This window comes from Musca autumnalis, unplaced genomic scaffold (genome assembly GCF_047663935.1).
Source record: "Musca autumnalis isolate F117 unplaced genomic scaffold, ASM4766393v1 scaffold_1, whole genome shotgun sequence".
In the NCBI taxonomy this organism is placed as follows: Eukaryota; Metazoa; Arthropoda; class Insecta; order Diptera; family Muscidae; genus Musca; species Musca autumnalis.
This window is the reverse complement of record NW_027411644.1, coordinates 145,663,343-145,689,990: the sequence shown is the minus strand read 5'-3', so window position 1 is coordinate 145,689,990 and position 26,648 is coordinate 145,663,343. Positions and strand designations below refer to the sequence as shown.

The 26,648-nt window shown below is 35.6% G+C and overlaps 2 protein-coding genes across 7 annotated transcripts in view; one reads left to right on the top strand and one right to left on the bottom strand.

The window, feature by feature from the left end:
• Window positions 1-706, bottom strand: part of LOC141387473 (uncharacterized) — a 143,233-nt gene extending 142,527 nt beyond the window's left edge. For 3 of the 6 annotated variants that reach the window (XM_073957287.1, XM_073957267.1, XM_073957317.1), the window contains exon 1: window positions 384-704. The gene's annotated coding sequence lies outside the window, so the exon portion shown is untranslated. Of the gene's footprint in view, window positions 1-214 lie in introns of all 6 variants that reach the window. The other 3 variants (XM_073957277.1, XM_073957298.1, XM_073957308.1) reach the window with 3 other exon arrangements.
• qin (tudor domain-containing protein qin) overlaps window positions 1-26,648 on the top strand; it is a 462,035-nt gene that overhangs the window by 201,008 nt on the left and 234,379 nt on the right. The gene's annotated exons all lie outside the window — the stretch shown is intronic.

Here is a 26,648-nt window from a genome sequence, read left to right as displayed (position 1 = left end):
CAATAAGCGGATGAATTCGACTTTTCCAATTTTGTTAAAACTTTTTTAAATAGATTGTGTTAGGATAAATATAGGGAACAGGGACAATTATCAATCCTAAACATTATCAAATCCGAAAAGGTTTATTAAAATCCTTAATGAATAAATCGGTTTGATAATGGACCCGAAGAATGTTAAAGTTTTTTTTTAAGTTAAAGTTAAAGTTTTTTCTCACTTTTACTCTTTTACTCTAATATCACTTTTACTCTATTGCTAATGATGTGGTATTCCAACAATCAATCTCAAGATAAAACTCATTTTATAATATTGAACTATACATTTAGATGTTTGTTTGTATGTACGTTCCCTTTTTTAATTCATGTTATCATAATATTTACACATACAAATAATTTAAAGCACCGAAATAGGGCTTGTACGCATTCCGAAATGTATTCGTTTAAATATTTCCGGCATCCAAAGACAAAATTAAAAACTCATTTGTTTAAAGCGCAACTATTTTGGATGACAATGACATGTTAATAATCGTTGTAATCGCATGACTTTATTTTTGCTAATAAAAAAGTAAGCGCTGATTGACACTTCTTGATTTGTAACAAATCAAAACAAATGTAAGATTTTCACTTTTGTTTGTTTTTTTTTGCTCAGATTGTTCTTCTGCACACCACGGACAACGACCCGAACCATACCACGATCGAAAGCAAACTGTTTGGTAAACAAAAGTGGTAACTGTGCTGAATGTAGTTCGTGTTCGTTGGCTTAAGCCATATTCAACACGATAATAACTGCGGCTTACTAAAAGTGAAGGTGAAACTATGTTGTTGCAACTTAAGAGAAACATTGAAAGAAGATTGTATACATAAAAGAGAGATCAAAGAAAATGAGAATGATAATATAAAACCGGTACTACAATAAGAGACTACAAAAGGTTTTTTTATTTTGTATAAGAAGATATTTACAATGATTGCTAACAATAACAATATTTGACAAACGAAAACAATTAATATAGGTATTTGAAAATGAACTAAAAAAGTCTGAATTCAAGTTGAATTGATTTCCCCAAATATCTCCAAATCAAAAACAATATCATTTAGCATTTCGTTTCTAATTTGGAACATTTCTCTTATTATTCCAAAATAGAAACCAGTAAGGAAACGATCAAAGTTGGGCGGGAGCTATATCCAAATCTGAACCGATTTCGATTTAATATGACACACTTATACCAAATTTCGTCACACATTCCAAATTTCATAAAAATTGCACAGATATAACGCGTTCGGTGCATCAAATACCTCAAATTGGTCGAAAATATACATATGTGTATGGGGGTTATCTATAAATCTGAACCGATTTCAATGTAATTTGGCACATTTATTTCTAGACCAAGTTCCGTCAAACGTTCCAAATTTCATCGAAATCGAACATATATAGCGTGTTTGGTGCAGCAAATACATGAAATCGGCCGAAAATATATATGGGTGCTATATCTAAATCGGAACCGATTTCGATATAATTTGGCACATTTATTTGCAGACCAAATTCCGTCACACATTTGGTGAAGCTATATCCAAACCAGAACCGACCTTTACCAAAACTAATAGCGTTCTTCCTATGGCTTAAAAAATGTTATTCCCCAATTTTTATCTGAATCGGACAATAAATGTGACCTGTACGTTGCGAACGGACCGGCGGACGGACGGACATGCATAAATCTACTCAGGACTATCTAGTTTCCTTATGCATGTTACATACAAATGCACAAAGCCATAATACCCTTTACCCCTTAACAAAATTCCAAAATTATGTTTTACCATACAATATGTATGGTCATTAGGGTCATGTCATTTCGACATTTTTTTCTCAAAAATGATTTCCTGTAGCACGGATGAATGAACTTTTGTCTAATAAATGTTTAATACATTGAAATATAAAACAAGTAACAAAGTATCAGTCGCCTTTGCCGACAGAAGTATACCCTAAGCCTGGGTGAAGAAACTATCACCCACTGACAGATCGAATGCATTTAGGGTCTTTTCAAATCGGTTAATCAGTTCGAGAGTTAATGTGCTCTTCAGCCACTACCTACTGTGCCATTGGGGTTTTTGCACCTTTCGGGTTGTTTTCTCAAGAAGTAAGGACATGCCCCTGAAAAAACTTGTACCGTCGTAATTGAGGCAGCGAACTCAAGTTGCTTCAACAAAAATCAAAGTGATTCGATAGCAAGTCTTAAAGAAAACAAAATATTACGAAGGCTAAAGCGAGATCTGTTCGAGAGTTATCTTGCGCTCCAACCACTACATACGGTGTCATAGTGGATTTTTGCACCTTTCAGGCTATTTTCTCAGGAAGTATGGACTTGTCCCTGATGAAACTTGTACCGGAGTTTGGGGAGCAGTGAATACAAGTTGTTACAACAAAAATCAAAGCGATTCGAGAACAGGTCTTAAACTGAACTTTTCCGAAATTTTGTGTGGGAGGTACCCGAAGGAGTCTACCGATTGAGTCTTCAATATGGACTCAAACCTCATCTAAGTCTGGTAGAAATTTTACGATGTACAAAGTATGGACCAAATCGGCTACTTCATTCAAGAATTATCGTGCGCACATTCCGAACATTTTCGAACTTTTGTGGGGATGGTACCGGAAGGAGTGGACAGATATAACCCAGCTTCCAGCTTAAACTAAGTTTGGACAAAATATTTCGAAAATCAAATTTTGGATCGAATCGGTTGATCCGTTTGAGAGTTATCGTGCGCACCAGCCAGACAGACAGACAGACGACGGACACAGCTAAATCGACTCCAAATTGTCTGAAACTAGTTTCGTCCAAACACACTTGGGGTCTAAAACCGTTATATCAAACATTTTTGGTCGTATAAAAGTGTATAAGGGTGTATAGCCTATATTTAGCCTAAAGGCTGAGGATATAAACAATGTCTTATTTTCTTAGCACAACTTCATTCCGAAATTATTTTTCAATGTACTGCCTAAATGGCTTCCTTCGTCTGGTGTGCCGCAAGGTAGCCACCTAGGCCTACTTCTTTCTGTATACGGAATTGTTATTCCCCGATACGATTTGTATCATATAAAACTAGGGTTCGTTTAGAGTACGATTATACAATGCTTTATTAACATTACTTCAGTTATTCACTGTAGAATCGTTGCCGATCCTTCTAGAAAATCTGGCAACATCTAGAAACCAACTTTGCAACAAACACACAGACGTGCACACACATATACGGGCTAGAGGGCGATAAACACAAGAGAATCGAAAGACAGCACATACAACAAAAAGCAAACTAAGCGAGAATTGCATGACTATGCCAAGACAAACGTTACAAATCACATTTTTTAAATAAAAGGAAATTCATCCAAACTAACTTAAACATATCAAGTACATTCGTAACAATATATAGAGTTAAAAAAATGTTTCTAGGAGGTCCGAAAATTTTAATATTTTATATTTTAGTCTAGAGTGTTTATCTTTTCAAAATGAGCATACGAGATAGTGATCCGGATCGTTCAATTGAACGAGATTGCCCAACTCTAGAAAATAGTCATTCATTAAAAAACTCGTGATTTTGGTTATATATTTTGTCCTCGTTATTGGACATATGGTTGGTATTTTTATATTTGTTGTTCAGATTGTTTTGATGATAATTGGATCATATTAGACGAGCCAATGGAGCAAACTTTTGCGTAATTTATATTTTGCCACAAAAATGTACGTTCATAGGGTTTTCTCCTCTAGTATGTGTTAAATTACAACACATATGGAAAAATCCTAATTTTTATATTTTATACTTAAGATTATTAGTCTATGCAATATATGACAACCCCTTATAATCCCGGTTCGTATGATCATACATTTGCATGCATTTGGATCACACATTTTTAATGTTATAATAACATTGCATTTTTTAAATACACACCAAATGGAGATAATTTTTGCAACTCAGCATTTCAGTGGAATAGCTTACCTCAAATAATTAATAAGGAATAACTGCATTGGAGTTCACACCCACTTACATATTATTATATTATATATTATTGTAATTTCAAGGGAAATGTGAAGAGTTAATTTTCCATCTATAAGCTAATTTGCCGAAAAATGTACTGCTTAAAATAAAATATTTTTCACATAAAAGATATAGTAAATTTCACCCGCCTAGTACTATCCGAATATCATTTAAAATTATTGACATGTTCCTTGACCTAAACTATTATCGCTTGGAAAGCATTGTAAGATTGGATTACAACTGCGACCTTTAGTCCGATTATGATTTCACTACAAGCCATTAAAGCTATTGGATCGCTTACGCAATTAGAACGTGTCTTTCAGAAATAAAGATATAAGATGCATATTAAACCTTACCCTTATCTCAAACCTTTTTTAAAATTTAGCATTAATATTGGGCAAAGCAAAATTATAAACATATTATTTTATAACATTCGCATTAAAGGAAAAAATCCAAAGCCATCCAATTGTCTCCCGAGCGCAATGGAAATTGAATATAGTCAATGAAGCGAAATAAACGAATAATACTGCTTTCAATAAAATATTTAATACAAAAAGCGCTGGAATGTCTTCTCTTCCTCCTGAAATATTTCTGAAAACGGACTTTTTACGATTTAAGATTTTCAATGACTTGTAAACAAGGTTTTAATTAATAATATTGTGTGAATTTGAATTTTCTCCATTTGTAAATATGATACCAAGAGCAGCAATTGAGCTAAACATAATCGATTATTTTCAATCTAATGAAATAGAGCTAATAGCTTGTTATTTATTGTCTTGGATTTTCTGTATACCATGGAATGGAAATGCGACTGCTAAGCATTGGTTTGTATTGATATATTTTTAAATGCATTGACATTGTTTGAGTGCCAATATTCAAACGCTTTTAATTAAGAATTGATATTATTTAAGGAATTAGCGTAAATGTGTGCTACAGTTTAATGATAATGATAAAACCGATTAGTTGATTATTTTTACGGTAATTTGTTTACATGAACAACTCTTACGTGTTATACATATTTGGAGCTAATTCGGCCATTTATGAAGCAATGGAACTAAATTTGAGCTTGATGTCTGCAAATGTTTTTTCAATTTTTTACATTTTCCCACAGTTTTGAAATAATGATTTTCAAGTGGAATTAAATGTAAAATATACGAGCATTTCTTGAATTTTTCGAACAGTTTTCTGGTCTTCGGATTAGGTTAAAGTTATAACCTTTTACTACTTTTTAAGTAGTACCAAAATTGTGTCTGATAGGAATAATGGGTTTAGACCCCAAGTATGTTTGGGCAAAATCTGTTTCAGAAAATTTGGAGTTGATTTAGCCATGTCTCTCCGTCTGTCGGTCTGGCTGGTGCGCACGATAACTCTCGAAGGAAGCAAAAGATCGGGTCCTAAGCAGGGTTTCGGAGTCGAGGTATTTTTGGCTCGACTCCGACTCCAGGCGAGTTTTTTTCACGACTCCGGTCGACTCCGAGAGTGAATTCCTATACCACTAAAAATGAATAAAATGTGCACAAAATTGTAATTTTTTCTTATATTTTGGCCTATATAGGCTAATGTGTTAGTTTTTCCTTACATATTCATTAGAAAGGGCATTCGTTCGAATACATTCGAACATATCAATGCTGTTTCTGCCGAATCTTACATTGACAAATAGCAAAGTTAAAAAGTTTTTGTCGGTTTTCCTTATTTTGCACAAGTATATTCTGGACGGAATTCTTCCGCGTGAGAAAATCTTTAAGCCTTTAAAATATGTGAAAATTATGGGGCAATACAAATCGTAAGGACTACATGCAATAAAAACTATAAGTGTGCTTAGCCTCAAAAGGAGACCCCCAGTTGTAAAGCTCAATAAAACCCATTTTCATGATTTTTTTCCGAGAAAACTAAGTAACTTATTGGCAGATTTTTTTCTACATCTGAAAGAGAAAAATATTATCAAGTTTTGAGGTCGTCTACGAAACCTTGTTTTTATTAAAGCATTTTGCGGTGCCAACTCTATCTCGAAAACTAATAAACCAATTGTCATATATTTTTGTGGCCGATTTCGAGAATAACACAGTTTATGTGCTGCATACAAAATAAAATAAATTGTTCCCATCCAACGCTCATACTGAGGCAATATTGTTCGGATCGACTTAAATATTTGATCACATATTCTATGCTACTTATACTTTCTACTTTTTTCTGAAATTTGTAAGTAGGGATCACCCCTTAAACTAAAATTCAGTGCTCACATGTTTAACTTTGGTGTGGTGTGGATAATTTTATTGAAATATTTGAGATACTAGCAAAGTGCCCGCTGCTTCGTATGCGGAAAGGATATAAAAGACAAATAAATAATATATAGTATCGAAATGGCAAACACTGAAAATGTTTTTGTACGTGCAGTACTATCCCTTTAATTAAATCAACGTTGAACACCAAAACTCACCCTTACTAAAAAAATAAAAATTCCAGCACTGTCTCTACACCCAACAACAAATTGAGTACCATTAAGTACTTTTCGTATACTTATGGTACGTATTTCGACGACATATCTCAACTCCACACTAACATTAATACAAAATAATAACAGTAATCGTAATTTCTAATCTCAAGATTCCAACTGTATCCGTCCGTCCTCATGTATCTCGCACTCTTTGAATCTATAAGTAAGATTTTCTAAAACTACCCCAATCCTTCACTTGTAACAGTAATCTTAATTCCAAATTTCAGAATTCCAGCTCTATCCGCTAAACCAAATCCAAATTGTACCAAATTGAGAACAATTTAGAACTTTCGTACCCATAAAAACGAATTTTCAAAACTTTCTCAATCCAACATGCTTACAATAATCATAACTTCAAATTGCAGGATTCCACCACTATCCGTACACCTAAATCCAAATTGTACCAGATTTGGTACCATTTAGTACTTTTCGTACCCATAAGTACGATTTTTCAAAACAACCTGAATCCTACCTGAACCTCTATCTGTTCACTCAAATCCATATTGTACCAAATTTAGTACTGTTCGTACCCACAAGTACGAATTTCCAAAACTTCCTCAATCTTACACCCTAATAATAATCTTAATTCCACTTTTCAGGGTTTCAGCTCTATCCGTTCACCCAATTGCAAAATTAGTACCATTTAGTACTTTTCGTACTTATAAGTACGAATTTTCAAAACTTTCTCAATCCAACAAGCCTACAAATTGCAGTATTCCACCGCTATCCGTTCACCTAAATCCAAATTGTACCAAATTTAGTATCATTTAGTACTTTTTTACCCATAAGTACGATTTCTCAAAACTACCTTAATCCTAATCTTCGACTGTAATCGTAATTCCAAATTTCTGGATTCTAGCTCTATTAATTCACCCAAATCCAAATTCTACCAAATTTAGTACCATTTAGTACTTTCCATAAGTACGACTTTCCAAAACTACCTGAATCCTACATTTCTATATTAATTCCAAATATCAGGATTTCAGCTTTATTCGTTCACCCATATTGTACAATATTTAGTCTCATTTAGTACTTCTCTTACCCATAAGTACGAATTTTTAAAACTCCTCAATCCTACACTCCAACAGTAATCACAATTCCAAATTCCAACTCTATCCGTTTACTAAAATCCAAATTGTACCAAATTTAGTACTTTCCGTAACCATAAGTATGAATTTCCACAACTCCCTCAGTCGTACACTTCAACAGTAATCTTAATTACGCATTTCAGGATGTAATGGACTTTTTTTCTATACCCGTATTTAAATTTTAACGTCTTGGGACCCAAAAATAACGTTTATCAAACTATTTTGTCGCATGCGATTTGGCTTTGTTTATAATATTAAGCATGAAAATCGATAAACATTATAGGCAACAGATGGTTGTAAGCAACACATGATTTTGTTTGGGTTATTAATTTTGACAAGTTGTGTCGTCGAAACATTAGCCACTCACACTGAAATTGTCAGAGGAACTTCCTTTTTCGTTTTAATCAGCTAACCAGAAAAGACGTGCCCCAAAATAGTCATCTGATTTAATCAACGAAATCTCTAAAGTTTTTCCATTTTAAGTGTATAATAACACTTCGGTTTTACTTAAGTCAAAATATGTGAATTTTGGTTTCCTACGAGAAAAATTATAAATCCCAACTTCTCAAATATATTTTGGCAAATCCAGGTAAATATATCCACTAAGGCTTGCGATGGTTGTACCTGTACCCATGAGTTTGTCTTCTACAGGATTGATTACCACCTCCCTACTAGCCTACAACTAATCCCAGCGTTCCCCACTACGTGTTAAGAATATATCCAAATTTGGTTAATTGAGGAATTTGGGCATACACTCCCACATCAAGTGTTCTACAGTGACAAAAAAATCCCAAAATTTTAATGAATTGTGGTTCGGCATACAGATATCCGTAAAACTACAGAAAATACCATCGAAACCAGTACCCATATCCAGGTTTCACATTGTAGAGACTGGGAGGTGGCGTATGTAATTGTCCCCAAGGGACCCGGAATTCCTTAACTTGTATACCGACAACATCCCTCGGAAACTGTACCCATCGAAAATATTGCTTTATAGACACTGGGAAGTAGAGCACCTCGTTTTGATTGTTCCCCAAGAGAACCAGAATTGCATACATCAAACACAAATAGTTGATCTTCTAGTAGATTTCGCGTTTGTTCAATCTGCATTCCGCCAAGGATCATAGGGACCACCCTAAGTTTGCCTTTAAAATGCCGATCATAGAGAACAGAAATGTAGAAGACTGCAACTAAAATCGACAATTACCCATTGGGAAGCAACAATCAATAAAAAACAGCAAAACGGAACAGAATCCGCAAACGGCTTCAAAACTACATCCACTCAACATTTACATTGGCAGAATTGACAAACACAAAACACATGATTAAAACATCCCTGCCCACCTTCCGCAGACCGGCATCTACTTTTAATACGCATCACCACATAATTTAGATCTTCTTCAGTTGAAGACTGTACATTAAGTACATTAACATTTAAGTATATTTAATATCAATTGCCCATTAAAAAGTGTAAATATGATTCCAAATTGGGAAAAAAGGCACCTAAAATCCTAAAGTTCACAAGCCGAATTCAAAGATTCTTAAAATTGTTGCAATGTTAAATGTAAAAAGTGATATTAATATATTGCCTGTGCACAAAGTGAGTTTACAATATTAAAGTCAATCTCATCCATTCTAACTCTAAATACAGAAAAGTTGTTGAAATTTTTGAATACCAAAGGTATTAAAAACCCATAATATTAAAATTTTCCATATCGGAGAATCATTAATATGACCCAGTTACGTGCCTTAGAAATATGTTCTTAGTCAATCCCTGAAATACAAAAAAAAAAAAATAATAATATCTGTGAAGGAAAACCGTTTAAAAAACCAAAAAAAAAAAAATCATATTTGCAATTTTTAATTTTTATTACTGATAAATTTTCATGAGTGTATCTCTCCATCCACAACCAACCTAAATCTAAGCATTCGTATAGCTCAAAAGGAAGTAGCAAAAACAAGCGAGCGGATTTTATTTACATTTTGTTCCAGCGGTATCCACGGAAGCTGATATTGGAAAAGGCCTTCTCCATCATCAACATCCAGAGTGGGTAAGTCTCTTCTGAAACCTTTGTAATTCTCTTGGTTTAAATATACGAAAGAGTATAGTTTGATACAGGAGCAGTAATTACGCTCTTTCAATTGTAATGATGCCCATCGACATCATATTTGTTATTACATTACATTAATTCTTTGCTTTTGAGCTATATTATTTCATATGAGTGAAATAGAAACGAGGAAGAAAAAAACTTGTCCTCTCTCAGTTCTGTTTTGATCGGGAAGCATAGTAAGTTGTAAATGAATTTGCAGACGTAGTTTTTTTTTTCTTTCGTTTCAATTCATTTGATCTTAGTTTTGATATTATTACATTCAGGTAACGATCAATATCAGTTTGTTTTGATCTTGATTTTTGGTGACCCAATTTCATTCTTTATTTTGATTATAACTTCCATCATATAAAGTAATGCTCATTAACTTCTCATACTTAATTGGCATTAAGACATCATTATTATAATTGGTAGATTATAGTTTCATATATTTTTTTTTCTCCTTGTAAGGGACAGTAAGTTACTTTAGTAGTAATGAAATACCTTGTTAGTTTAAGAAACGTTTATAAACTTATTATTATCACTATTTTATCCCAAAATTGAGTACAATTAATAAAAAATGAATTTTGAATTGAACATGTTGTGCTAAACAATTTTTTAAAGAGTTCTCGAAATGACGACAGGAGCCGTGGGTTGAGCCAGTAGCTTTTTGTTCTATTATGGGGTCCATTAAAATTATTCGTCCAATGGACAAAGGAATGGGCGGGTATAGAGGCGAGGCACTCTGCTACATCTTGGAGTAGCCACAATATTTATTGACGGATAGCAACCAATATAATCATCATTAACATTCGGGTTTGTGTTTCTCTTTATTTCATTTATTTTTTTTCCTGTTAATGATGGTAGAGTAGTCTTAATATTCATACATATGTAATAATATGATCGTAATGTAATCTTAAATAAACGGGAGTTAATTTATTATTGGTATAGTTGGTAATCAGGATATAGGAAGGACAGGACCCGAACCCCCCAGCCGACTGCCTTTGCTAGTGTACTAAAAACTCCCACAGTCCTAATCTCTCCTATTGACTTTTGTCTCGATGAGATATAAAAAAAATACTTATTTCAATCGAAATAATGCATTCACTTCCCGTGTACATTACAATAATTGGCGCCCAACGTGGGGCCTGGAAGGATAATAACATCCTTGTTTGCTCCAAAAATACAAAAAAATAGTAATTCAAATTTTAAAGCTCATTCACAAAAATATATGATAGGAATCTTTAATTTGGCGAAGTTGCCAGTGGAATGAATGTTTTCCCTTTTTTCGGAATATTAGCTATTTGAGGTTCACCGTTCGAATAAGCTAACCAATTAGTGGAACGCATTTGGTTCTACGGTAGTCTAACCCATAGTTTAGACACCTTAACTGTATTATGACTTTTAAAATGAATTGAAATTCATATCATTTGTACTGTGTTATCAGCAACTGTTCAGCTTGTGGAATTACAGAGAGTTTGCTGTCTGCGAATTCATGTCCTTTGCGGAATAGAGAGTCCTGAGGATTATAGGTCTCAGCTGGTTTGTGCTAGGATAGGTCCTCAATAACATTTTTGAAGTTCCATAGACTGGTATTTTATACTTTGTATTGGTTGTAATGGTCATAAATTCTCATCCCATGTACTGTCGTCAGAAGAAGAGAACTCAAAATTTATAAAATTGATATTGAAGTTGGTTTTCCATATAGTGTTGATTTTCCCACTATTCAATTATAATACCCTAAATTTTAGTCGAAACCTTTTTGCTCTTAATTGGTTTAAGCGATATTTTTTTTTACTTTAAAAATGTCTCTGGAGAGAACCCCTCCAAAGGGAGCAGTAAGTCTTCCGGTTACAGATCCCGTTAATATCTGCTCCATTTGTAATGAAACCCTCCTTGAAGATCAAAATTGTGTGATTATTCAGGAATGTAATCACATATTTCATAAAGTTTGCATTGAAACTTTCTTGGCTTCTAGTTCACAATGTCCAGTTTGTAAGAGGACCTGTCAACTTTCTGAGTTGCGGGGGTATAATATCAATTCTACCGCTAAATCGGCATCAATCTTTGACTCCCCCCTTACAAATCCCGTTCCACAAACAAAACCGTCTGTCATACCTAGTGGGCGTGGAAAGCCTAGAGGTGCAAAAGCGTACAACACCCGCAGTTATACTCGAAACTTGTTTAACGACAGTCAGCTACCCCTAAATACGACTCAAGAAATAAGTAATACTGATCCTGACTTTGGACCAAGTAATTCTACGAACCAAAATTCTGGTAAAAATACCAGTTCTCAAAACCAAAAGAATCCTAAACCTTTTGTCGATTATAATAGGATTGGCCATATGATAGAGGGGACTATGGCTCGTTTATTAAGCTCTATGAATATGCTCTCTTCTCCGGATATAAATCCAACCACTAATACAGGTTCGCTCCCTTCAAATATGGGGAGAAATACACCTATACGTAACCACAATGTTGGCCAAAATAATAATGGAGGTCATATACCTGTTAATAAGCCAACGTCAGCGGAACCTGCTGCAGTAGATGCAAATTTACACAATCAATCCCATACATCTTCTCATTTTCGACTACCATTTACGGTAGACAAAATTTCTTCAATTATACAAGGATGGAATCTTCGTTTTGATGGTTCGGAAAGTGGTTTAAACGTTGAAGAATTTTTGTATAGAGTGCAAGCTCTCACTATTGATTACTTCGATGGAGATTTCTCGCTCATATGTAAGAACTTGCAAATCTTGCTCTCTGGACGTGCTAGAGACTGGCTTTGGAGATACCGAAAACAAGTTCAAACAATACAATGGAACGAGTTCTGTGAAGCTATACGTTCCCAATATGCTGATTGCAAAACCTCTTCGGATCTGCGAGAAGAGATCCGCAATCGAAAACAAAAGTTGGGAGAAACTTTTGACATATTCTTCGATTCGATTTCAAGTATTATAGATCGGTTAGATACTCCCATGTCCGAGTCTGAAGTCGTAGAAACTTTAACTCGAAATTTGCGCCCAGAAATAAGACAAGAGCTTCTATATATTCATATTAGGTCTGTCTCCCATTTACGACAGTTGGTGCATAAGAGGGAAAATTTCCTCAATGACGAACATGTTCGTAGGAATATGGCAATTCGTCAGAATAATCACTTGGGTAACCGTCGACAAGTCGCTGAGATAGAACAACAAGATTTTGTTGATGATTTTGAAGCCCCATTCGAAAATTCAATCAACGCCTTGCAAAGTTCTTCTTACGTGGCTATCTGTTGGAATTGCGATGGGAAAGGGCACCACTGGCAAGACTGCCTCCAAGACCGTCAAATATTTTGTTACGGGTGTGGTGCCAAGAAAATATATAAGCCCAACTGTCAAAAATGTAAAAATAACTCCTCTAATGTGACAAAAAACCATCGACCCCCTGTTCCACCGAAGGAACAGGTGTAGATTTATATCATGTACCAAACACATCACAGGGTAAAAGGGAAGACGTTGCAAAGGAATGTAGTCCCCCAGATTCGGATAAACGAGTTACTATTTTACAACGACCTTTCCAATCGGAAACAGAAAATTCTAATTCCCAAATGCCAGCCACGATCTATCCTCGATCCCCCTACCACAAAAGATTAGAAAATTACATTCGAAAACGTAATGAAATTTTTAATATTGATGGCGTTGAGTCACCACCGCTCAGTAAAACGAAACGTTCGACATTGCGTCTGCGTAAATATTATAAGCTAAAGAAGCTTTCTAAGAAGTTTTTAATATCGGCAATAATATCAAACCCTAACGACAAGCGTTTTTACGCGAAAATATCATTTCTGGATTTCGTTGAATATGGTCTTATAGACACTGGTGCCAATATCAGCTGTCTTGGATCTGACTTGGCTTTGACAAAATTTCCCAGCTACACCAAGTGCAAGTCCTTTGTTCAAACCGCAGACGGAAATCCACAATTGGTTTTGGGTTGGATTGACGTCCATGTAACCTTCAAAAATCTATCCCATAAAATGAAGCTGTTTTTAATTCCATCAATTTCACAAAGGCTTATATTGGGTGTAGATTTTTGCAAAACATTTAAATTATTTGCAAATATAATAGGGTCTTTAGATGTCGTAAGTGTTGATTCAACCAATACCACGCCAAATGTTACTGATATGCCAGATCATTCTGACATTTCTTCAGATGACATTAAACCTGAAGAAACATTTTATCCTCTAGATGATCAACAAAAAGCTCAGTTAGCTACCGTGGTGGCCATGTTTCCAAGCTTTGAAAAGCAAGGGCTTGGTCGTACCAGCTTAATTGAACACCACATTGATGTGGGAGAAGCTGCTCCTATTAAGCAACGACATTACCCCGTTTCGCCCGCCATTGAGAAGCTGATGTTCAAAGAGGTGGATCGGATGCTCTCTCTTGGTGTCATCGAGCCCTCTTCGTCGCCTTGGAGTTCCCCAATGCGACTCGTGGTTAAACCCAACAAAATAAGGCTATGTCTCGATGCGCGAAAGGTGAACGGGGTAACAAAAAAGGATGCATACCCTCTCCCCTCAATAGAAGGAATATTTGCAAGATTGCCTAAGGCGAATATCATCACTAAATTAGATCTCAAGGATGCATATTGGCAAATTGCCCTTGATGAATCTTCTAAAGCCTTAACTGCGTTTACGGTGCCAGGGAGGCCCCTTTATCAGTTCGTCGTGATGCCCTTCGGATTATGCAACGCGCCTCAGACTATGTGTAGGTTGATGGACCAGATCATACCTGCAGATCTGCGTCATTGCGTGTTTGGGTATCTCGACGACCTGGTAATTGTGACGGCTGACTTCGAAACGCATGTTGAAGTGTTGATACGCATTGCTTCGCAATTCCGCAAAGCTAACTTGACTTTAAACATCAACAAAAGTAAGTTTTGTGTCACTAGAGTGAACTACCTCGGATACGTAATCGGAAATGGTGGAATTCAAACAGATGCAGATAAAGTCAGTGCAATCAATAATTGGCCCGTACCTAAGAACCTTAAGCAGGTTCGAGGTTTCTTAGGCTTAGCGGGTTGGTACCGCCGATTTATTGATAATTTTGCAACTGTTGTTTTCCCCATTACCGAGGTAGTATCCACTAAACGGAAATTTGTTTGGACGGCAGAAGCGCAAGCGGCGTTTGATAAAATCAAACTGCTCCTTACGACTGCCCCCGTCCTCATCAATCCAGACTTCGATAAAAAGTTTTTCCTCCATTGCGATGCCAGCGACTATGGCATAGGCGCAGTCCTGGTGCAGTTGGATGGAGAGAACCTGGAAAGACCTGTCGCATTTATGAGCCGAAAACTAAACTCTGCTCAACGGAATTATTCCGTTACAGAGCGAGAATGCTTAGCAGCACTCGAGGCCATAAAAAGATTTCGGTGCTATTTAGAGATGCAGGAGTTCGAAGTCATAACCGATCACAGCAGCTTGGTATGGCTTATGCGTCAACCTAACCTTACCGGTCGACTTGCCCGATGGGCTTTACAATTACAGGGCTACAAATTCACTGTAAGTCACCGGAAAGGTAGGGATAATGTGGTTCCTGACGCTCTCTCCCGAATTCCGGAAGCGGAAATTGCCTCTCTTGAAACCATAGTACCTGAAATTGACATAAACTCTCCTCATTTCCAAGACCCCGACTACACGGAATTGAAGGAGAAGATTTTGAGCGATGAGAGTAAATTTCCAGACATAAAAATAGTCGACGGGTTTGTATATATTCGCACCGATCATTATTCGGGTGAAGAGCTGCAAGAGCAAAATGCTTGGAAGCTTTGGGTACCCAGAAACCTACGAAATCAAGTTATCTTTCGTGCTCATGATAACCCTATTTCTGCACATGGTGGTATGTGCAAGACTTTGGAATTAATAAGGAGAAGCTTTTATTGGCCTGGTTTGGTGCGCGATGTGAGGATGTACATACAAAATTGCGAGGTCTGTAAAATGACCAAGGCCCCAAATTTCGTTATGAAACCTCCAATGGGGAACCAAAACATCTCCATTCGCCCATTCCAGCGCCTATATATTGATCTCCTTGGCCCGTACCCTCGTAGCAAGAACGGTTACACTGGTTTACTCATTGTCCTCGACCACCTAACCAAATTTCATTGGGTTTGCCCACTTAGAAAGTTTGTTGCTAGTTCCATTCAAGCATTCCTGGAAACCCAGATCTTTCATATCTTCGGAGTGCCAGAGGTTGTGGTAAGTGACAATGGCAGTCAATTCAAGGCCAATGAATTCAATGCGTTCTTGACCAAATATGGAATTACTCATACATATACTGCCATCTACTCACCACAAGCCAATGCCTTTGAAAGAGTGAATAGATCACTAATTGCTGGAATCAGAGCGTATCTTAAAAAAGATCATAAGATGTGGGACGAAAATCTCAGCAGCATATGCTGTGCTTTGAGAAATTCGTACCATCAGTCGCTAAACGTTTCACCTTATAGATCGGTATTTAGCTTCAATATGATAACACATGGTTCATCATATACCCTTCTGAGAAAATTGCACATGTTAGACGAGCCCATTGCTACGGTTTCCCGAGAAGACCAACTCCAAATTTTGCGTCACGACATTCGAAAACAAATTAAAGATGCTTATGATAAAAATAAACAAACGTATAATTTACGCAGTAGGGTTCCCACGTTTAATGTCGGTGACGAAGTATTTCGGCGAAATTTTGCACAAAGCAGTTTAGAAAAAAACTTCAATGCTAAGCTGGCCCCAATATTTCTGAAAGCAAAAATTTCACAAAAACTCGGAAATCACTACTACGTCTTAGTAGATACAGAAGGGAAAAATATTGGAACATACCATGCAAAGGACATCCGCAAATAAGTCCTTTTTCTAACTAATTCTTTTGCTCAAGGAGCAAGAATTATTTAGTTTTGTAATGGACTTTTTTTCTATACCCGTATTTAAATTTTAACGTCTTGGGACCCAAAAATAACGTTTATCAAACTATTTTGTCGCATGCGATTTGGCTTTGTTTATAATATTAAGCATGAAAATCGATAAACATTATAGGCAACAGATGGTTGTAAGCAACACATGATTTTGTTTGGGTTATTAATTTTGACAAGTTGTGTCGTCGAAACATTAGCCGCTCACACTGAAATTGTCAGAGGAACTTCCTTTTTCGTTTTAATCAGCTAACCAGAAAAGACGTGCCCCAAAATAGTCATCTGATTTAATCAACGAAATCTCTAAAGTTTTTCCATTTTAAGTGTATAATAACACTTCGGTTTTACTTAAGTCAAAATATGTGAATTTTGGTTTCCTACGAGAAAAATTATAAATCCCAACTTCTCAAATATATTTTGGCAAATCCAGGTAAATATATCCACTAAGGCTTGCGATGGTTGTACCTGTACCCATGAGTTTGTCTTCTACAGGATTGATTACCACCTCCCTACTAGCCTACAACTAATCCCAGCGTTCCCCACTACGTGTTAAGAATATATCCAAATTTGGTTAATTGAGGAATTTGGGCATACACTCCCACATCAAGTGTTCTACAGTGACAAAAAAATCCCAAAATTTTAATGAATTGTGGTTCGGCATACAGATATCCGTAAAACTACAGAAAATACCATCGAAACCAGTACCCATATCCAGGTTTCACATTGTAGAGACTGGGAGGTGGCGTATGTAATTGTCCCCAAGGGACCCGGAATTCCTTAACTTGTATACCGACAACATCCCTCGGAAACTGTACCCATCGAAAATATTGCTTTATAGACACTGGGAAGTAGAGCACCTCGTTTTGATTGTTCCCCAAGAGAACCAGAATTGCATACATCAAACACAAATAGTTGATCTTCTAGTAGATTTCGCGTTTGTTCAATCTGCATTCCGCCAAGGATCATAGGGACCACCCTAAGTTTGCCTTTAAAATGCCGATCATAGAGAACAGAAATGTAGAAGACTGCAACTAAAATCGACAATTACCCATTGGGAAGCAACAATCAATAAAAAACAGCAAAACGGAACAGAATCCGCAAACGGCTTCAAAACTACATCCACTCAACATTTACATTGGCAGAATTGACAAACACAAAACACATGATTAAAACATCCCTGCCCACCTTCCGCAGACCGGCATCTACTTTTAATACGCATCACCACATAATTTAGATCTTCTTCAGTTGAAGACTGTACATTAAGTACATTAACATTTAAGTATATTTAATATCAATTGCCCATTAAAAAGTGTAAATATGATTCCAAATTGGGAAAAAAGGCACCTAAAATCCTAAAGTTCACAAGCCGAATTCAAAGATTCTTAAAATTGTTGCAATGTTAAATGTAAAAAGTGATATTAATATATTGCCTGTGCACAAAGTGAGTTTACAATATTAAAGTCAATCTCATCCATTCTAACTCTAAATACAGAAAAGTTGTTGAAATTTTTGAATACCAAAGGTATTAAAAACCCATAATATTAAAATTTTCCATATCGGAGAATCATTAATATGACCCAGTTACGTGCCTTAGAAATATGTTCTTAGTCAATCCCTGAAATACAAAAAAAAAAAAATAATAATATCTGTGAAGGAAAACCGTTTAAAAAACCAAAAAAAAAAAAATCATATTTGCAATTTTTAATTTTTATTACTGATAAATTTTCATGAGTGTATCTCTCCATCCACAACCAACCTAAATCTAAGCATTCGTATAGCTCAAAAGGAAGTAGCAAAAACAAGCGAGCGGATTTTATTTACATTTTGTTCCAGCGGTATCCACGGAAGCTGATATTGGAAAAGGCCTTCTCCATCATCAACATCCAGAGTGGGTAAGTCTCTTCTGAAACCTTTGTAATTCTCTTGGTTTAAATATACGAAAGAGTATAGTTTGATACAGGAGCAGTAATTACGCTCTTTCAATTGTAATGATGCCCATCGACATCATATTTGTTATTACATTACATTAATTCTTTGCTTTTGAGCTATATTATTTCATATGAGTGAAATAGAAACGAGGAAGAAAAAAACTTGTCCTCTCTCAGTTCTGTTTTGATCGGGAAGCATAGTAAGTTGTAAATGAATTTGCAGACGTAGTTTTTTTTTTCTTTCGTTTCAATTCATTTGATCTTAGTTTTGATATTATTACATTCAGGTAACGATCAATATCAGTTTGTTTTGATCTTGATTTTTGGTGACCCAATTTCATTCTTTATTTTGATTATAACTTCCATCATATAAAGTAATGCTCATTAACTTCTCATACTTAATTGGCATTAAGACATCATTATTATAATTGGTAGATTATAGTTTCATATATTTTTTTTTTCTCCTTGTAAGGGACAGTAAGTTACTTTAGTAGTAATGAAATACCTTGTTAGTTTAAGAAACGTTTATAAACTTATTATTATCACTATTTTATCCCAAAATTGAGTACAATTAATAAAAAATGAATTTTGAATTGAACATGTTGTGCTAAACAATTTTTTAAAGAGTTCTCGAAATGACGACAGGAGCCGTGGGTTGAGCCAGTAGCTTTTTGTTCTATTATGGGGTCCATTAAAATTATTCGTCCAATGGACAAAGGAATGGGCGGGTATAGAGGCGAGGCACTCTACTACATCTTGGAGTAGCCACAATATTTATCATTTATTATCATTTATTTTTTTTCCTGTTAATGATGGTAGAGTAGTCTTAATATTCATACATATGTAATAATATGATCGTAATGTAATCTTAAATAAACGGGAGTTAATTTATTATTGTAGTGGTAATCAGGATATAGGAAGGACAGGACCCGAACCCCCCAGCCGACTGCCTTTGCTAGTGTACTAAAAACTCCCACAGTCCTAATCTCTCCTATTGACTTTTGTCTCGATGAGATATAAAAAAAATACTTATTTCAATCGAAATAATGCATTCACTTCCCGTGTACATTACAAGGAGTCCAGCCCTATCTGTTCACTCAAATCCAAATTGTACCAAATTTAGTACTGTTCGTACCCACAAGTACGAATTTTCAGAACTTCTTGAAACCTACAGCCCAAGAGTAATTTCAGGAGTCCAGCTCTATACATTCACTCAAATCCAAATTGTACCAAATTTAGTACTGTTCGTACTCATAACTACGAATTCAAAAAACTTCCGCAATCCCACAATCGAACAGTAACCTTAAATCAAAACTTAAGGAATCCAGCTCTATTCGTTCACCCAAATCCAAGTTGTACCAAATTTAGTACCATTTAGTGCCTTCCGTACCTATAAGTACGAATTTCGAACACTACCTCAATCCTACACTTCAAAAGTAATCTTAATTCCATATTTCAGGATTCCAGCTCTATCTGTTTACCCAAGTCGAAATTGTACAACATTTAGTACCATTTAGTGCTTTCGATACCCATAAGTACGAATTTCTAAAACTTCCTCAATCATGCAGACCAACAGTAATCTTAATTCCAAATTTCAAGTTTCCAGCTCTATCCATTCACTCAAATCCTAATTGTAACAAATTCAGTAACATTTAGTACTTCTCGTACACATAAGTACGAACTTCCAAAAACATAAATTTATCAGCCTGTTTCACTATGTCAATCGAAAATGAAAACGAAAGAAAAACTACTAAACTCGTGTATGATTTTTAATTTTGTAGTTGTTTCGAAGTAAAAACAATGTCAATATTACCATGAAAAGGTTTAGGTGTTTTTTGTTCGCATTCATTTTCTATCGACATAGTGGAACAGGTCCTGTATCAACGCCACTTCCTAACCTTGATTCCCATACCAAATTTGAAGATTGTAGCTGTATATTTATAGGTCGAATTTCCACTTCTATCTGTTCACCCAAATCCCCATTGTACCAAATTTAGTACCATTTAGTACTGTTTGCATTCTAAGTAAGAATTTCCAAAACTACACTCCAACAGTATTATCAATTCCAAATTTCAGGATTCCAGCTCTATCCGTTCACCCAAATGCAAATTGTACTAAATTTAGTACCATTTAGTACTTTTCGTACAATCATAGTTTCCAAAAACCCTTTAATACATCTTTTTTACTTTTCATAAGTGACCCTCAGTCCAATTTTGGGGAATCAAGCTCTATCCGTTCACCCAAATCCAAATTGTACTAAATTTAGTACTGCTCGTACACATAAGTACGAATTTCCAAAACTACCTCAATCATACACTTCAACAGTAATCTCAGTTACGAATTCAGGATCAAGGCTCTATCAGTTCACCCAAATCCCCATCGTACCAAATTTTGTACCATTTAGTACTTTTCGGACCGATAAGTACGAATTTCCAAAACTACCTCAATCCTACACTCCAACAGTAATCTCAATTCCAAATTGCAGGATTCCAGCTCTATCCGTTCACCCATATCTCCATTGTACCAAATTTAGTACCATTTTGTACTTTTCATAGAAATAAGTACGAATATCCAAAACGTCCCCAATCCTACACTCCAACAGCAATCTCAATTCCAAATTTCAGGATGACAGCTCTATCCATTTACCCAAATCCCTATTGTACCATATTTAGTACCATTTAGTACTTTTCGTACACATAAGTACGAATTTCCAAAACCACCCTCATGTCTCCATCCTACACTTCAACAGTAATCTTAATTCCAAATTTCAGGTTTCCAGCTCTAAAAATTCACCCAAATCCAAATTGTACTAAATTTAGTGGCATTTAGTATTTTTCGTACATATAAGTACGAATTTCCAAAACCACCCTCATATCTCAATCCTACACGTCAACAGTAATCTTAACTCCAAATTTCAGGATTCCAGCTCTATCCGTTCACCCAAATCGAAATTGTACCAAATTTAGTACAATTTAGTACTTTTCTTACACATTAGTACGATTTTCCAAAACCATTTAATTACATCAACACCACTTCCCAACCTTGATTTCCATGCCAAATTCCATGATTCTAGCTTTATCTGTTCAAAATATACAATAGGTACCAAATTTTGTAAATTTTAGTACTTTTCGTACCCTTATAGGTCGAAATTCCAAAAACCCTTTGGTACACCTTTCTTACTCTCCACCAGTGACCCTCATTCCAAATTTCAGAATTCTAGCTCTTCCCGTTTGCCTAATACAAAGGGTACCATATTTACCTTTTAGTACTTTTCGTACCCTTCCAGTTCGAATTTCCAAAAACCGAGCCTTATCTCACGCCTACATACCAACAGCAACCTACACTCAAAATTTCAAGCTTCTAGCTTCAGGCGTTTCGTCTGGGCGATGATCTGTCAGTCACTCACTCATTTATCACTAAGCTCTTTTATATGTATATATAGATATTGTGTACACCACTCAGCACGTAGGCAGATGGATGTTTTCTGGAACTGAAAAATTAGCAAACGATGAGATGTCGTGCATGAAAATATTCTACAAAAATGTTGCTAGGAAAATTTTATGTAGGGTCGGATCACTAGGACAAGAAATCGATATTGTCATGTTTTCATTGTCCTTTATCACTTTTACCCGATCCTTTCTCATGAAAACTTTATGATTATGTATTTCATTGAATTTCGTATATGCAATTGATTGTGTAGAAAACTCGGATACACATGAACTATATCTGTTCCTGGCGGGCAGATCCGGTTATTTGAATGTCTACATCTAAAGCTTTCATTGGGTATATAATGAAACCTAGAAGACAGATTCGCCGTTTGTCAGACTTCTGAATTTATGATACCCTAATTCAGAAGCGTAACCATCCGAATTTCATATATAGTTAATAGCTTATGCGAAATTTACCGAAATACATAAAAATACGGTTTTTTTGAGAAAGTAACGGGTAAAACTGATAAAGGACAATGAAAACGTGACAATGTCGATTTCTTGGATATGGGAAACCTATATATAATTTTCGGTGGAACATTTTTGCAGAAAACTTAATTTTGTTTTACTTTTTGGGTTCAATAACAAAAAGGACATGGAAGAAACTTTGCTAGAAGGACAGCATATTTGACAGAAAGGTTCCTCATTCCATTTAACTGAAAACATGTAATCTAAAAATGATGAAACAATATCTCCAAACAGAGATATAAAACTATTTTCTCAATGATTGATGGGGGTCAATCAAAAAAATCATAATGTCATGACTCAGAAATGTCAGCTATGGCATCCTTTGGGGTTCTCAATTGGGGTTCCCAAAAGGAATTTTCCTCCCCCAGATCTTAACTTCCATTTTGTGTCACTTCCATTTTGTGTCGGAGTCGAGTTATTTTTTTCGACTCAGACTCCGACTCCGACTCCAGCAAAATTGCTCGACTCCGACTCGTAGACTCCGACTCCGACTCCGAAACCCTGGTCCTAAGTTGGTATTCGGCATGCCAAAAAAGTTTAGCTAAAATGGTGCGCACAATAACTCTCGAATGGAGTAACCGAATTTATCATAACTTTGCATATGCTAGTATTACTTCCGGGCATAGATCGGGTTCGAATATGGAGTATATCGGCCCAAAAAGTGAAGTTTAAGAGCTTCTCTCGGATCGTTTTGAATTTTTTCAGCAGGTCGTCCGACGGTCCCTTTTACAATGGTACACTTTTTTCGGGGCAAGTCCATACTTCTTGATGTAATGGCCTAACAACTCCAAGAAACCTTGACCACACCATCCAGTCATATATCAGGTTGGAATATAGTCTATATCGGTCTTAAAGCTTCGAATTATGTCCGAGTATTGACTACAACGGACCACTCTTTCGGCTACTTCCCACGCAAAGTTTCGAAAGAGTGCAGTTTAAGAACTGGTCTGGGATTGTTTTTAAATTTTGGGCAACATGGCCCTAGTTAAAACGGAAAAAGGTTTTCTGGGCGAATCCATACTTCCTGAAAATTTGGCCCAAAAACTCAAAAAAGCCCTTATAGGAGTCAAAAGTATTGTGTTTGCTTCACTTATGTTCGAGGCTGAGCGTATATCTCTGTCGGCACAGCTGACTGATACTTTCTTACTCGTTTTATGTAATAGCGTTAAAGTTTGTCGACTTCTTCAAAATAGCTATAAATTGATCGACACACAGATATAAACTATACACTTTTTCCGCTAACTGTATCGATGGTTTGCCGATAAAAGTTTTCCAATTCGAGTTTATGGTCATTTAGCTGCATCTTCTTTTTTGGGAAGATGTTTGCTAAAATATAGTTTTGGTGTTAATACTATTCTTAGATATTTGTACTCATTGACAATTCGGTACGTTTCTAGTTTGTATGACCCTTTTTAGTTTGTCACAAATTTTCCTCCTCTTCTAAAACCCATAATTTCAGATTTTGCCTAATTTACTTCCATTCCCGATATTTTTTAGTAATTATCGGCCATTATAACTATGTCATCCGTGTACAGTGTTCATGTTCCTCTAGGTGTTCATGAAGGTCATTAAGGTAGATTGCAAATAAAACGGGTGATAAAAGACAACATTGTTTTATTTCAGTACTGGTATCAAAGTAATCAAACAGTCGGTTTCCAGACCACACTGCTGACTTGGTATTCTTATAGATGGGATTATATTTGGTAAATAGCGAATAAATTCCATTTTTGGGTGTTTCTTTGGGTATTTACTCTCGGTTTTTGTAAAAAAAAAAACAAACTATAGTCGGACGGGCTATAATAATATAATAATTGTTCCACAAACATCCCAGAAGGGACAGGGAGTGCACCCCGATTCATATTAGCCCAATGACATGGGACCTACAGTTTATCGCCGAGTCCGAACGGCGTGTCCTAAGACACCACCTGATTACACTACAAATAAATAACTCGATATATTAGGCTGTAACTCTATTAAGTGATCATGTACACCAAAATAATTGGCATCAATAGAAAAGTCAAGAGTTCCTTTTCCAAGTACAGCTCACTTACCTGGAATGTGTCTTCCAGGAATAAAGATATAAGCTGTATATTAACAATTATCACAATTTTCGCGCAAAAGTTGTGGTCCATTTAAACCTCAAAATATAACCTGACCACCATCTCAAACTGCACGCTACTTCTTTGTCATATACTCTTACCATATTTAAAATTTCGAGGCGATCCACTGTGGGTGAAATCCAAATCTAGCGGGGAAAAATTAATAACTTTTAAACTAGTTAAGATAGGCTATTGAAATTTTGATCATATGTTTTTTATGACCGTAGGCCCCATGTTATGGAATATGGTCTATATTGGCCCACATTTTGGTGTAGATTCCATATAGCGGTACCGCCCGATTTTCGCCGTTTTGAATAACTTTGCTAAATTTTCTGGTCGAATCAACTGTATTTTGACATTTCGGATTCCCTGAGGTCAAAAAACTTCTCCACAAAAATTGGGGACATAGATCCACGTTTTGGTTTAGCCTCCATATATAGGTATTGTCCGATTTTACTTATTTTAAAGTTTTTAACAAATTTTTCTGACCGACTTAGCTGTATTTTGGCATTTAGGGTAACCAGTGGCCAAAAAAAACTTCTCCCAAAAAAATGGAGGCATAGCTTCACGTTTTGGTATAGGTTCCATGTAATGATATCCAAACTAAACGACTTTTTTACTTCAAAATAAAATGGCGATAAAATGAAGAGTTGCAAATAGTAGCAGACGGAATTTTCGGAGTAATTACCTCGGAGTATGTATTTTAAGACAAACAATATTCGGAAGTGATCCCCGGTTATCCCCGGTTAGTTGTACTTTATATAAGATACTTAAAGTCGAAAAGTTTTGTCTTAATAATTAAAGATTTTTTTTTTAATATTTACAACAGTAATTAATTAAGCAAACACTTTCTTTTTAAAGCAGCACATCCAAACTGTTGGAAAAAATTCAATTATGCACTCTTTACTTTAATTTTTCCCACAATTTTTGACGATCAAAACAAATACCAAAAAAGTCGATTTAGCAATCACGAATAAAAACTCCCAATGTATGTACCGCCATAACAGCCAACTACAATAAAATAAAAATTTGTTTATTGTTTTCGGGTGCCGCAAGATGTTTAGAACAGGACGCCATTAATTATTTCCATATAACATAAGGTCAGTTTTCGGACTTTTGCTCCGCTAGATTTGAATTTCGCCCACAGTGCGATCGGACTATTATTGCGACCTATAGAGAAGCTACAAATAGGATAAAAATTATGTTTTTGGTCCATTTCACCCAAAATTTCGTCATGATCGGTCCATAATTGCGGCCTGTAGTTTGATTACAATTTATAATGGACAGACGGACTGACACAATCTCAAAATCGCTTTATCTCGTCGAGATATGAAGATTGGTATACCGCATTGGGGTCTAGGACCAATATTTCGCGGTGTTACATGCATTTGTACCAAAACAAACTTATAATACCGTTTCCACATAGTGGTGTAGGGTATAAATATTCTTTTCACACGAATTGTAAAATTTAAGGTTGTGACTTCTTACAAGGCAAGTAACTTAAAATTGAAAAGATAAAATTATTATTTTTTTTTTCGAAATGGAAGTTTTAGTACAAAGTTTTCGAATTACTTTTACATAAAAACTTGTACACAATATTCGCATAAAATGTGCTGGAAATCACATTTTTTATAATAATTTTTTGTGATTTTTTTTCCTAAAAATTGAAGTTGAGTTTTACTAAATTCGCCATCCTTCGCCACTCTCCAAATTTTTGAAGAATGTTCGAAATAGTGTCATGTTTATAAAAAATTTGGTTCCAGCTGCATATATTTGCATTTCCGTGTGTGACATTAAAAATACTGACCATGCCTCTGGTCGTTTCAGTGAATTTGCCGTATTACTGTGTTCTCAGTTTATTCTTTGTTTTGTGTTTTAATTGTTTGTTTTGGTTTTTTCTTTAAAGATTTAGACATTTTTGTTTTGGGATCTACTTATGATTGTATTTTTTTTACATTTGTATATTTTTGATATATGGTAACATGGGGCGCCTTCGCCACGTGTTTGTTCAAAATGTTCTCATACCGACACCGTTAAA